The sequence below is a fragment of the Diaphorina citri genome, unplaced genomic scaffold, assembly GCF_000475195.1.
Source record: "Diaphorina citri unplaced genomic scaffold, Diaci psyllid genome assembly version 1.1 scaffold1816, whole genome shotgun sequence".
NCBI lineage: Eukaryota > Metazoa > Arthropoda > Insecta > Hemiptera > Psyllidae > Diaphorina > Diaphorina citri.
In genome coordinates this window covers 17,508-30,539 of record NW_007379242.1, presented here as the reverse complement: position 1 = coordinate 30,539, position 13,032 = coordinate 17,508, and positions in this window count along the sequence as shown.

The window sequence follows — 13,032 nt, the reverse complement described above, 5'->3', positions numbered from 1 at the left end:
AAACCAAATCTAATTAATCAAGAGGTAAAAATCTGGTGTGAACATCAGACGACTTTCCTTATCCTATTGAATGATGCTTATTTGGGTGTTCTCCTACCCTAACTTTTACAAGTCGGTTTAGTCGGTATAGTTGAAAACCGCTAAAAGAAACTGTCGAAAACTGCCAAAAAGCGGTCGAAATACCGCCAAGCGTTGCACCGATCTTAACCAAAAGTTTCGTGTTGCATTCTTCTCATATTTGACACCTGCATACCAAATTTAAAGTTTCTAGCTCTTACCGTTCTCGAGATATTTTGTTTACAGACAGAGACACACAAACACAGACAGGTTGCATTCTTCTCATATTTGACACCTGCATACCAAATTTAAAGTTTCTAGCTCTTACCGTTCTCGAGATATTTTGTTTACAGACAGACACACAAACACAGACAGACACACACACGGACCAATGACTGAAACTTTGGATTTAGGCTCTAGGGACCTCAAAACGTGTTTTTGCACTAAAAACTGACCATCGAAATTTGACCCGATTACATTACTTTCCTTCCTGTAGGATAAGGAAAGTAAAAATTGCTGCATCCAGATATCAGATATACTACATCTTAAAACGTGTTTTGGCACTAAAAACTGACCATCGAAATTTGACCCGATTACATTACTTTCCTTCCTATAGGATAAGGAAAGTAAAAATTGCGGCATCCAGATATCAGATATACTACATCTTTTTTTTTCTAAAATCGAAAGTGAGATTATTATTAAATAATAAACTTGTAATTTCAGTCGGATATCAGGTTCTATTTTCGCTCATTAGAGAAGGCATATTCAAATTTGTAGAAAACAGGATATTGTCTAGGCGGAGGTGGTTCCCAAAACGTGTCCACATTTGATTGATAGCGTGCCTGCCTTGTAAGCGTTAGGCCGCGGATTCGATTCCCGCCCGTTCTCCGGGTGCCTTTGCAACTCAGACACGATTCAGGAGGGGTAGCAAAAGCACAAACTCAGGCGCATGCTTTTGGGGAGAAGGGGTCGAAAATCATGGCATGCCCATCCTGTAGTATGTCCCTCCCATAGTATGTACCGCCCGTAGTATGTCCCTCATCAGATGAACGAGACGATACTCCCTAATTATGTGCTCAGTCAACATAAGGGTACAAGAACCCGTGGAAACAACATTGCTATCCAATTGGGAGAATTGAACCCAGGACCTTCTGTAGGCCAAACAAGCGCTGGACTAACCACTAACCATTCTACTTTCTTTTATTTTTCCTTGTTATTTTTCCCCCTATTTTCCTTGATTTGATGATTGGTTTCGGAGTAAAAGGGTCGTCATATTAAGCTGGACAGTATTTGGTAAATACTTACTTTGTTAATACTCATCGACTTGATAACAAGAAGTACTTATTGATAGGAAGTCTAACGCACTTTCTTATTAGTACGTAACTATTTATAGTACTTTCAAGCGAAGAAAGCCGTTTTTCTTCTTACCTTTTCTTTTGGTCGTCATATTAAGCTGGACAGTATTTGGTAAATACTTACTTTGTTAATCCTCATCGACTTGATAACAAGAAGTACTTATTGATAGGAAGTCTAACGCACTTTCTTATTAGTACGTACGTAACTATTTATACTACTTTCAAGCAAAGAAAGCCGTTTTTCTTCTTACCTTTTGTTCTTTACTTTTCAAATTGACGATAAACCTCTATCAACACAAGTTATTATCTATTTATTTATTCTTCTTTTTCCCTTTCCGATATTCAGACGGATTCGGCGTATTTCGTCAGCTTTGGGCTGACATTTGGTTTTGGCTTCAAAAATGTTTACAAACGGGTACCCTTCACACTCAACTTTTGCTATTTCTTTAGCAAGGGAAATTTCAGGCTGGTATCCTCGATGTTCAAAGTCCCCCAGCCAGACTATTTGATAATTGGGTAATTATTTAATCTAACTAAACCAGTTAGTCCTCGCATTGCATGGGCAGGGATTCTTCTTTTTCCCTTTCCGATATTCAGACGGATTCGGCGTATTTCGTCAGCTTTGGGCTGACATTTGGTTTTGGCTTCAAAAATTTTTACAAACGGATGCCCTTCACGCTCAACTTTTGCTATTTCTTTAGCAAGGGAAATTTCAGGCTGGTATCCTCGATGTTCAAAGTCCCCCAGCCAGACCATTTGATAATTAGGTAATTATTTAATCTAACCAAACCAGTTAGTCCTCGAATTGTATGGACGGACATGGACATTGGTGCCTTCAGTTATTTCAATTGCCCTCTTGTGATGGACACAGCGTAGCAAGTTGTTTGGTCCGATGTGTTTAATCTTGGATATAACATTGTCACTGTTACTTTCCTCCAATCCGAAGGCCCTCTTGTCTATTGTATTTGAACATTCCTCATCAAAATACCGTAGGCCAAACAGTTCAGTCAGTGAATTACAAGGATTGGTAAACCGTAGACCGACCAATTTCTGGATACTCAATGATTCTCATCGATTGATTTGGATGTTAGAAAAGATGAGCCAGGGCCCAGGGGCAATAGTACAGTGAATGCACCAGTTATTAGTTTCCAACGAACCACTGAAGTTAAGCAACGTTGTGCGCGGTTGGTATCTGGATGGGTGACCGTCTGGGAAGAGTGTGATCCAGTGGCGATAGCACAGTGAATACACCAGTTATTAGTTTTAAAACGAATCACTGAAGTAAAGCAACATTACCTGTGTTTGGTAATTGGATGGGTGAACATCTATGACCAGCACACATTGCTGGCTATAATTTTCCATTCCAGTGGCAGATCCTCCCAAATGGCAGGACCGGGTGGCTCCCTACACGACCAGATGACATGTGCTTTCACTACCGGATCTATGGATTATGCCAGGAATTTCTTGAGTTATGTCAGTCTGGTAATAACAGGAGTACCTATAATCAGAGCTCGTAATGATACCCCATCATAAATAGGCATCTAATTTCCATGACAGATGCATATAGCATATTATATACTTATGATGATGCATATAAACACCCGTCAGTATAATAACATCTCTAACAAATAATGCATATTAGTAAAGTGTGACAAGCATTTTTTTTTTTTTTTTTTTTTTTTTTTTTTTTTGTAAGGGCAATTGATCAACAATAAAATCTGAATGTATTCACAATGCCCCTGGCTGAATTAAAATAATGTCATTATAAAACCACGAACACCTGGTAAAACATTAATTCATGAAATTAACAAAAGCACTTGACTTTAAAAGTCTATAATTTCATTGGACAGTTCAATTTCGGATCGATTTTGCACCAGAAACCAGAAAGGTGATCAACCTACAAACCTGCTCTAAACCAGTCGCTTCTTTCGTCGCCTTTTGAATGAGATTTTCTCTTTCGGGTTACATAAAGGATCCAAATAAGCACTAACAGCACGCACACTTCTGTTACTGGTCCATTTGGGATTCTGTAATCCTGTCTGGTACAGACAACTCTTTTTTTAGCTGATTTGTTTTATTAGTTATTAGGTAGGTATAATCACTTTTTTTTTTAGTCAAAACGGGAAGTGATCCTTACATCCTTTAACAAAAAATGGTTAAGGTATTTGAAGGAAAAAAATGCCATTCATTGATAAATCTAGTGATTGGCTATGTTTGGTTGTAATTTACTGACCAGTGGCGGAATCTGAAATTGGTAGCATAATAGCATTCCACTAATGTCCGGTCTTACCACAGAGAGTTTTCAGTTACCTAATCCAGAGTTTAAGAAATACTGACCTTTGTAAAGCAAATGAGTGACTTCAAAGAAAACCCTTGACACGGTGTTAACTCTTGGTCCATCTACAATTCTACACACTGATCTACTGAAAAGGATTTTTTTTTTTTTAAGAGGGAACTGTAACTGCTACAAATCGTCTCCCCAAAATAAAAGATCAACAACACTCAATAATTTCCTTGTTGTTATAAAGTTAATGATGATTAGCCTCAATAAATTCCTGAGAAATACAAACACTTCACCCAAGCACCTACAGGAATCACAACCACAAGTGTCGACTGTAAACTTTACTGCTCATTTTATGAGAGACTATGAAGGTATGAAGCCCCTTTTATGAGAAACTTTAAATTTTTTGTCAGAATCCATTAAAACAAATACCAAAGACCTAAAATTCCTAATATAAAACTTAAAGTTTGGCAGAAGCCTCCCACAAACTTTGCAGATAGAGACATAAAAGTTATCCCAAGAAGGAATAAACCATAAAATCTCATTAAGGAGATGGTTTAACGAGATGGATTTACACTTTGTATCATCTCTTTTGAACAAATAAGTTTGTGGTTGTTAAAACCGCAAGCAAATTATCAGGTGGATGTGAATTTTGAAAGTATGCTGGTAGAATTGGCTTTAGAATAGTACATGAAAGATTTGAGATCGAGATAAGTTTGTCAGACATGCTGATTTGCAAATGGGCTAATTTTCAGGTACAGCAGGGGGACCTACTTGTGGTAAATGCTTTCCTAAGGCGACCAAATTCTTATTCTACGAGGTATATGGCTGATCGAATTATCATGGAAAAGTAGTAGACCCCATTGCCTCATGATTAGGTATCTCCCATTGCTAAGAAGTCTTGAAAACCAAGGCCAGTCCTCATACTGTAAGTGAGCCGCGTGAGCCTTTACAAAAAGCCTTGAATTCTTAAAACTTTTCTAAATTTTGAGAGAGAAGGGGAATGTTAGGGTTGTAATGTATGATAAGGTGGATACAAAAAGACCCAACCAGGCGACCACCAAACATGTGATTTGGTTATGTATAAGGATCTATCCGCCTACAGTCAAGAACTCTAGTGTCTACAGCACTAGACTAACTACGGAAAATGTTGAAATTTAAATAAAGGCACTTACTTTTCTTGATGATGTCGTGTTTGCCTCTAGCTTCCACATCCTCTTCATCTTCCTCGTCGCTGACGGATAATTTAAATAAAGGCACTTACTTTTCTTGATGATGTCGTGTTTGCCTCTGGCTTCCACATCCTCTTCATCTTCCTCGTCACTGATGGATCGTCCAGCTCTGGTGAGGGCATTCATCACGTCAATTCCTTTCAAGTCAATCTTGAGGGTGTGTGTGCTCAGGAAGTTTTCCAGTCTGGAGGTGATCATGGATTCGACATCGCCGCTGACAGGCATGGCACGTGGGGCACCGTCACCATTGTTGGTGATTGGCAGCGTCTTGACTACAGTCACGCCTTCGAAAAGGTTGATGTTATCCTTTGTCAGCATCTTGTCGACAAAAGTGAACAGCTTCAGCTTGAGGCAAGAGTAGGAACCCTTGTTAACACAGTCACTGTAGATGTTCTCCATCATCTCTTCCTTAGTGGAGCTGATGGAGTTTGGGTTGTGGTACTAGTGAAGATATCAAAATTCCCATGTGTTTCTAGAGTTGACTACATTAGTGGAGATGTCAAAATACCCATCTGTTTTCTACACTTGATTTTAAATAGTGGAGATGTCAAAATTCCCATGTGTTTCTAGGGTTGACTGTACTAGTGAAGATATCAAAATTCCCATGTGTTTCCAGAGTTGACTACATTAGTGGAGATGTCAAAATACCCATCTGTTTTCCACACTTGATTTTAAATAGTGGAGATGTCAAAATTCCCATGTGTTTCTCATATTGACTACATTAGTGGATATGCCAAAATTACCGCCTATTTTCTAGTGTTAATTTACCAACGAATGTGAAAAATCTAGAGATTTGATTTTACTAGTCGGGAGCCTAACTACGAGTATCAACCTACCGAGCCTAATATGTTTTGAGCCTATGTAACCTCTACTGAGCCTATGTTTTGAGCTTTTATTTTAAGAGGATTGGTTTGATAACGCCAAACAATGAACCCTGTATTTGAAAGCAAAGAAAGTGCTCTCAGCAGTGACCAAGTTGCATACGATAACCAACTTGCGAACATGCAATAGGAGAATCATTCAAGATTGTTTAGGAACTTGAGTAGGAGTAACAAGAATGAGGAAAACATTAAGTAGACATAATGAGGAAAACAATGTATTTAATAAAAGAATCATTACGATTATAGATCACTGGTGTTTTAATCTTTTAATTCAATTATTATGAATTTAAAAATCCATATTAATTGAATTGCGTGAGGTCTTGATGATATGAAATGTGGCTAGTGTTTTTTACTTATCATGGTCTAATAAATGTACTTATAGTATTATACTTATTTGAGAATCAGAATTTTAAATCCTGATTCAATGAATATGAACGAAGAAAGTTTGTTCAAGATATTGATCAAGGCCTTACAATGAACTTTCAAATTTTTAATAATGTGTTCATAGATTGATTAGCATCAATAGAATTCAACAAAGCTTCAATGGATAGTTCAATCATGGAGAATTCTTTATCTTGGAGAAGTATTCCTAATGGTTTAACAACATTTTTTTCTGAATACATTGTGCATCTGTCATTGGTGTCATAATAGAGCAAATGATCACTTCCACATATTGTACAAGCATAGATGTACAATCTGGATACCTACTATTATCTAATGGCAGACTAGTTAGTGTAGTCACTTTTTACTTTTCCCTCAATCATATTGCCAATTTCTGGATACCTACTATTATCTAATGGCAGACTAGTTAATGTAGTCACTTTTTACTTTTCCCTCAATCATATTGCCAATGTCCATCGACGTTTCCTGGCTCCCGATGTCAATAATTCTTCTGGTGATCTCTTATTTAACATTTTGGCATTTCTGACATTCTTGTCTACATCTTCATCTCCTGTTATGTAATATTGCCAATGTCCATCGACATTTCCTGGCTCCCGATGTCAATAATTCTTCTGGTGATCTCTTATTTAACATTTTGGCATTTCTGACATTATTGTCTACATCTTCATCTCGTGTTATGTAATCAATCTCATTATATCTGTCACATGTGAAGAGTTTCCTGGCTCCTATGTCTGTTATTGTAATAGCTGTGTGGCATATTGTTTATTGATGTGTTATCATTTATTTTTGTAGAGTGATTGTATTGATCATCTGATTAAAGATTATGTGTATAGTGATTATATTGATCATCTCATTATCCATGAAATCTAGGTGTATGATACCTACTAGAGCACCATTTGAGGAGTTAGCAAGGGAAATTTCAGGCTGGTATCCTCGATGTTCAAAGTCCCCCAGCCAGACCATTTGATAATTAGGTAATTATTTAATCTAACTAAACCAGTTAGTCCTCGAATTGTATGGACATGGACATTGGTGCCTTCAGTTATTTCAATTGCCCTCTTGCGATGGACACAGCGTAGCAAGTTGTTTGGTCCGATGTGTTTAATCTTGGATATAACATTGTCACTGTTACTTTCCTCCAATCCGAAGGCCCTCTTGTCTATTGTATTTGAACATTCCTCATCAAAAACCGTAGGCCAAACAGTTCAGTCAATGAATTACAAGGATTGGTAAACCGTAGACCGACCAATTTCTGGCTACTCAAATTACTCAATGATTCTCATCGATTGATTTGGATGTTGGAAAAGATGAGCCAAGGGGCAATAGCACAGTGAATGCACCAGTTATTAGTTTTTAAACGAATCACTGAGGCTAAGCAACGGTGTGCGCGGTTGGTATCTGAATGGGTGACCGTCTGGGAAGAGAGTGATTCAGTGGCGACAGCAGCACAGTGAATACACCAGTTTTTAGTTTTAAAACGAATCACTGAACTAAAGCAACATTACCTGTGTTTCGTAATTGGATGGATGACCGTCTATGACCATCACACATTGCTGGCTATAATTTTCCATTCCAGTGGCAGATCCTCCCAAATGGCAGGACCGGGTGGCTCCCTACACGACCGGATGGCATGTACTTTCACTACCAGACCTATAATTTTCCATTCCAGTGGCAGATCCTCCCAAATGGCAGGACCGGGTGGCTCCCTACACGACCGAATGGCATGTGCTTTCACTGTGAGACCTATGGATTATGCCAGGAGGAATTTCTTGAGTTATGTCAGTCTGGTAATAACAAGAGTACCTATAATCAGAGCTCGTAATGATACCCCATCATAAACAGGCATCTAATTTCCATGACAGATGCATATAGCAATACATAAAGCATAAGTATATGCTATAGGATGATGCATATAAACACCCGTCAGTATAATAACATCTCTAACAAATAATGCATATTAGTAAAGTGCAAGTACCAAGTAGCTGTATGTAGACATGTAAAATCTCTATTAGTAAATAGTAATTGAGCACTATTACACTACGAGTAGATGGCTACTACAGTCATATTAGGATTTTTTAAGGAGGTTTGATAGAGGGAACTGTAGTTAATTCTTCGTCATAATATATGATTTATTTTCCTTACTATTTTCTACAAAAGACTATTACTAGACAGTTTGTACCAAGTAGCTGTATGTAGACATGTAAAATCTCTATTAGTAAATAGTAATTGAGCACTATTACACTACGAGTAGATTCTACTACAGTCATATTAGGATTTTTTAAGGAGGTTTGATAGAGGGAACTGTAGTTCCTGAGGTCTTATCGCCCTGAAATTGAAAAGAAAAGGAGGGCAGGATAGGAGAAAGCCGGCCGTTCCTAGAACGAACCTTACCTTTTTGCGATAAACAGGTGGTTTTCTCCTTTCCTGTCCTCCTTCTCTCATCGATTTCCGGACGATAAGCCCTCTGTTTGTTACTGTTTCCCTCTATCAAAACTCTTGAAATTAATAATCAAATATCCCAGTTCGACTGAACAATATCAGACCATTTCACATTATGTCATTCTTCGTCACAAAATATGATTTATTTTCCTTACTATTTTCTACAAAAGACTATTACTAGACAGTTTGAATCTAAATACATACATACGAGCTATGAATAACATCAGTCTAAATACTCTAAATATGTAGATACATAATAGCTGTAATAATACAAAAATTAAGTACCTAGTAGACCTACATATAATTATGTTTATACATTGTCATAATACAAGTTATGTTATTAGTTGTTCGGATGTCCCCTTAGTTGTTCCGGGTTCCGGTGCAGTTGTGGTGATTTCTTTCCGGAATACTGTTTGGGTGTCTTCTGAGAACATGAATGACAAATATGTATTGGGTTTCTTGTTTCTTTCTTTTAGTCATTTCTTTTCTGTTTTTCTTTGTTTTGTTGTTGTTGTTCTCCTATGAATTACATCAGTCTAAATACTCTAAATATGTACATAATAGCTGTAATAATACAAAAATTAAGTACCTAGTAGACCTACATATAGGTAATTATGTTTATACATTGTCATAATACAAGTTATGTTATTAGTTGTTCGGATGTCCCCTTAGTTGTTCCGGTGCAGATGTGGTGATTTCTTTCCGGAATACTGTTTGGGTGTCTTCTGAGAACATGAATGACAAATATGTATTGGGTTTCTTGTTTCTTTCTTTTAGTCGTTTCTTCTCTGTTTTTCATTGTTTTGTTGTTCGGATGTCCCCTTAGTTGTTCCGGTGCAGTTGTGGTGATTTCTTTCCGGAATACTGTTTGGGTGTCTTCTGAGAACATGAATGACAAATATGTATTGGGTTTCTTGTTTCTTTCTTCTAGTCATTTCTTTTCTGTTTTTCTTTGTTTTGTTCTTCTTCTTTCTTCTTCTTCTTCTTCTTCTTCTTCTTCTTCTTCTTCTTCTTCTTCTTCTTCTTCTTCTTCTTCTTCCTCTTCTTTCCCCCCTTTTTTATGGCTTTCTTTCTTCCCTCCTTCTTCTTTCTCTTTCTTCCCTCCTTCTTTTTATTTCTTCTTTTTTTTACTCGTATGATTGTTTTCTTCCTTTTTTTCCTTTGGTTCTTCCTTTCTTTCTTCTCTTTCCTTACTTGTTGCTTTCTGTCATTCTTCTTTTTTTTCTCTTTCTTTTTGTTCCTTCTTTCCTATCTCTTTCTTTCACTTTTCTTCATTCATTTCTTATCTTTTTTCCCCCTTTCCCAAGGTCACAGTGCATTTCTTTATTTATGTATTGATATAAGTTTCATCATGTATGTATACAGTTAAATAGTCGTATCATATATTATGTACCTATATCGGATGAAATAATGTTTATAACGTACTAATTTTAAATACATAACAATAATATTATAAGTAGCATTGTTATTATTTATTGTTGTATTGTATTGTACTTTCACTTTTCCACTCTTGGATGTCCTACGTTTATCTTCTTCGGAATCACTGGAATAATATTTCTTTTTTGACTTGTGTCTTTTTTCTCCTTCACTGTCACTAGAGTAACGCGCTTTTTTCGACTTGAGTTTCTTGTCTCCACTTCCATCATCATCATCATCATCACCACTAGAATAATGTTTCTTTTTTGACTTGTGTCGTTTTTCTCCCTCGCTATCACTGTCACTGGAATAATGTTTCTTTTTTGACTTGTGTCTTATTTCTCCCTCACTTTCACTATCTCGTTTCCGTCTCTCCTTCTTCCTATGTGAACTTTTCGCGTGTCTTTCACTGTCAGAACTGTCCTCTTTTCTTCTGCCTTTTCGTCGCTTTTCACTTTTCCACTCATATGTATTGTAAACTTACTTAAATAGAACATACGTACGTATTATTATGCATGAGATTTATTGTATTAAAATTCTTTTACTTCTTTGGGAATCCGACAAAATGGACAATAATAATTTGGGTATTAGGAGGTACCTACCTATCTACATTGTATATTAAAATTTGGAAGTGAGATATAATTGAGGTAGATTTTCAATGGAATAATTTCACCAAATTGAGTACTTTTCCATTTTATGAACTCTATGCATAGGTATTTCCCACAAAAATAATAGATTTAACAAAAAGAAATCAGCAAGATCTAAAATTACTTTTTTTTTGCGATGAAAATATTTTGCAACCAGATTTGCAGAATGTAGATTAATATTGTTTATTCCCTTTATTAGTTTGTTCTACATACTACTTCTCCCAAGATTTCTAGACTTTACTACTTGTCCCAAGATTTCTAGACTACCACACTTTTTGAGTAAAATAATGTGACTCTTGTTAGCAATATGTAGTGGAGATGCCAAATTACCATATGTTTTCTACACTTGGTTTTAAATAGAAGTTTCCATTTATATTTGATTGACAAAAAACTCAGAACATACATTTTTCTTATAAATGGTATACCCACCCGTATAAGGAGAGCTTGTGCCACGGATGGGGAAGCTTTCTCTCTCTCTCTCTCCCTCTCTCTCTCTCTTCCTTCTCTTTTCCTAGTGAAAGTTGCCCGATAGCCAGCAGCGTGTCATCATTGGACTTATAGAGAAATTCCTTAACAAGTTCTTCACGAGATGTGTTCCTACCTTTAACTTCTTCTAATTTTATTCAGGGTGTTACTGAAAAAAAAAATGGTAGAGAGTAAAATATGTACACAACATTTACTAGGGTTATAGTCCATGTAAGTGTGACGTTCTTTTGGGTACTAGCTCAGAAGCCTCGACAATGAAAAATTGTTACAAAAAGGAGCTTTCACAAATGAGCAGAGACCAGTGTTATTATAGGGTTAGGTTAAACACAAAAAGGAGCTTTCACAAAAGAGCAGTGACGCAAAAAAAGAGATAGGTACTTTTCATTATTCTTCTTTTCCTTCCTTTTCTCTTCTTCTTCAAACACAAAAAGGAGCTTTCACAAAAGAGCAGTGACGCAAAAAAAGAGATAGGTACTTTTCATTATTCTTCTTTTCCTTCCTTTTCTCATCTTCTTCTTCTTCTTCTTCTTCTTCTTCTTCTTCTGCCCCTTTTCCCAATTTTATTTAGGGTCGCAGATTCGTAGAAGCTTTACCCATGCTTTAGGGCTGTCTAGCCCCTACACCTAAGCGACAAACTGGGCTTTTTCTGTATGGAGTTGAGCTGTTATTCAGGGTCAGTCTCGATGAGATTTTTTCTAATTCACCCTGTATGCATTTCTTCTTCTAACTTCTTGTTCTGTATATTCTGGTTGGACTTATAGATGAAACTCTTCCCATGATCTTGGACTTCTCTTCGTTTTACTCGTGTGATTAACCCATACGGTATCCATCTATCCATAGGGTTGAAACAAACCTGGTTAACGCTGGGCTGCCCCTTTTCCCAATTTTATTTAGGGTCGCAGATTCGTAGAAGCTTTACCCATGCTTTAGGGCTGTCTAGCCCCTACACCTAAGCGTCAAACTGGGCTTTTTCTGTATGGAGTTAAGCTGTTATTCAGGGTCAGTCTCGATGAGATCTTTTTCTAATTCACCCTGTATGCATTTCTTCTTCTAACTTCTTGTTCTGTATATTCTGGTTGGACTTATAGATGAAACTCTTCCCATGATCTTGGACTTCTCTTGATTTTACTCGTGTGATTAACCCATACGGTATCCCTAGGGTTGAAATGAACCTGGTTAATGTTATAGATGAAACTCTTCCCATGATCTTGGACTTCTCTTGATTTTACTCGTGTGATTAACCCATACGGTATCCATAGGGTTGAAATAAACCTGGTTAACTCTGGATATGACAGATACTGCTGGTTTTTAGTGGAATTGACTTTAAGGATGAGCTATTCATTTTTCCTGTAAAAACTCCCTGGTGAACCATATACCTTTTTATGTCATTGAATGATTCCGGAGATCTTCTGCATAAAAACCGGAGTCTGTGTCAAAGAGATCCTTCTATATGCTCTTCCACCCAACCAATCCAACCATTTCCTCCAGTCGGACATATTACGTCAGAGACTTGGGGTGAAAGTTGTACAAAAGTTGGAGTCTGGTGTTGAATCGTGAGATCATGGTGGACCCGAACATGGCCTTATGGAGTCGAATTAAATATCCGGAATTTTTAGGTTTAGGGAGTTCCTAACCTGTGAACATCTAGATATTAGATATATTACCTGAAGCTCTTTGGTCCAGTGACCATCATACACTTCCTTGCTTTCTTGCTTGGTTTCTTTCTTTCTCATTTACTTAGGAAACAGAGAGGAGTCACCACATCCGTCGAAATATTTGTTTTTTTTTTTTTCGTCAACTTCAGTGCCCTAAATCACCAAAGTATGGAAAAGTATC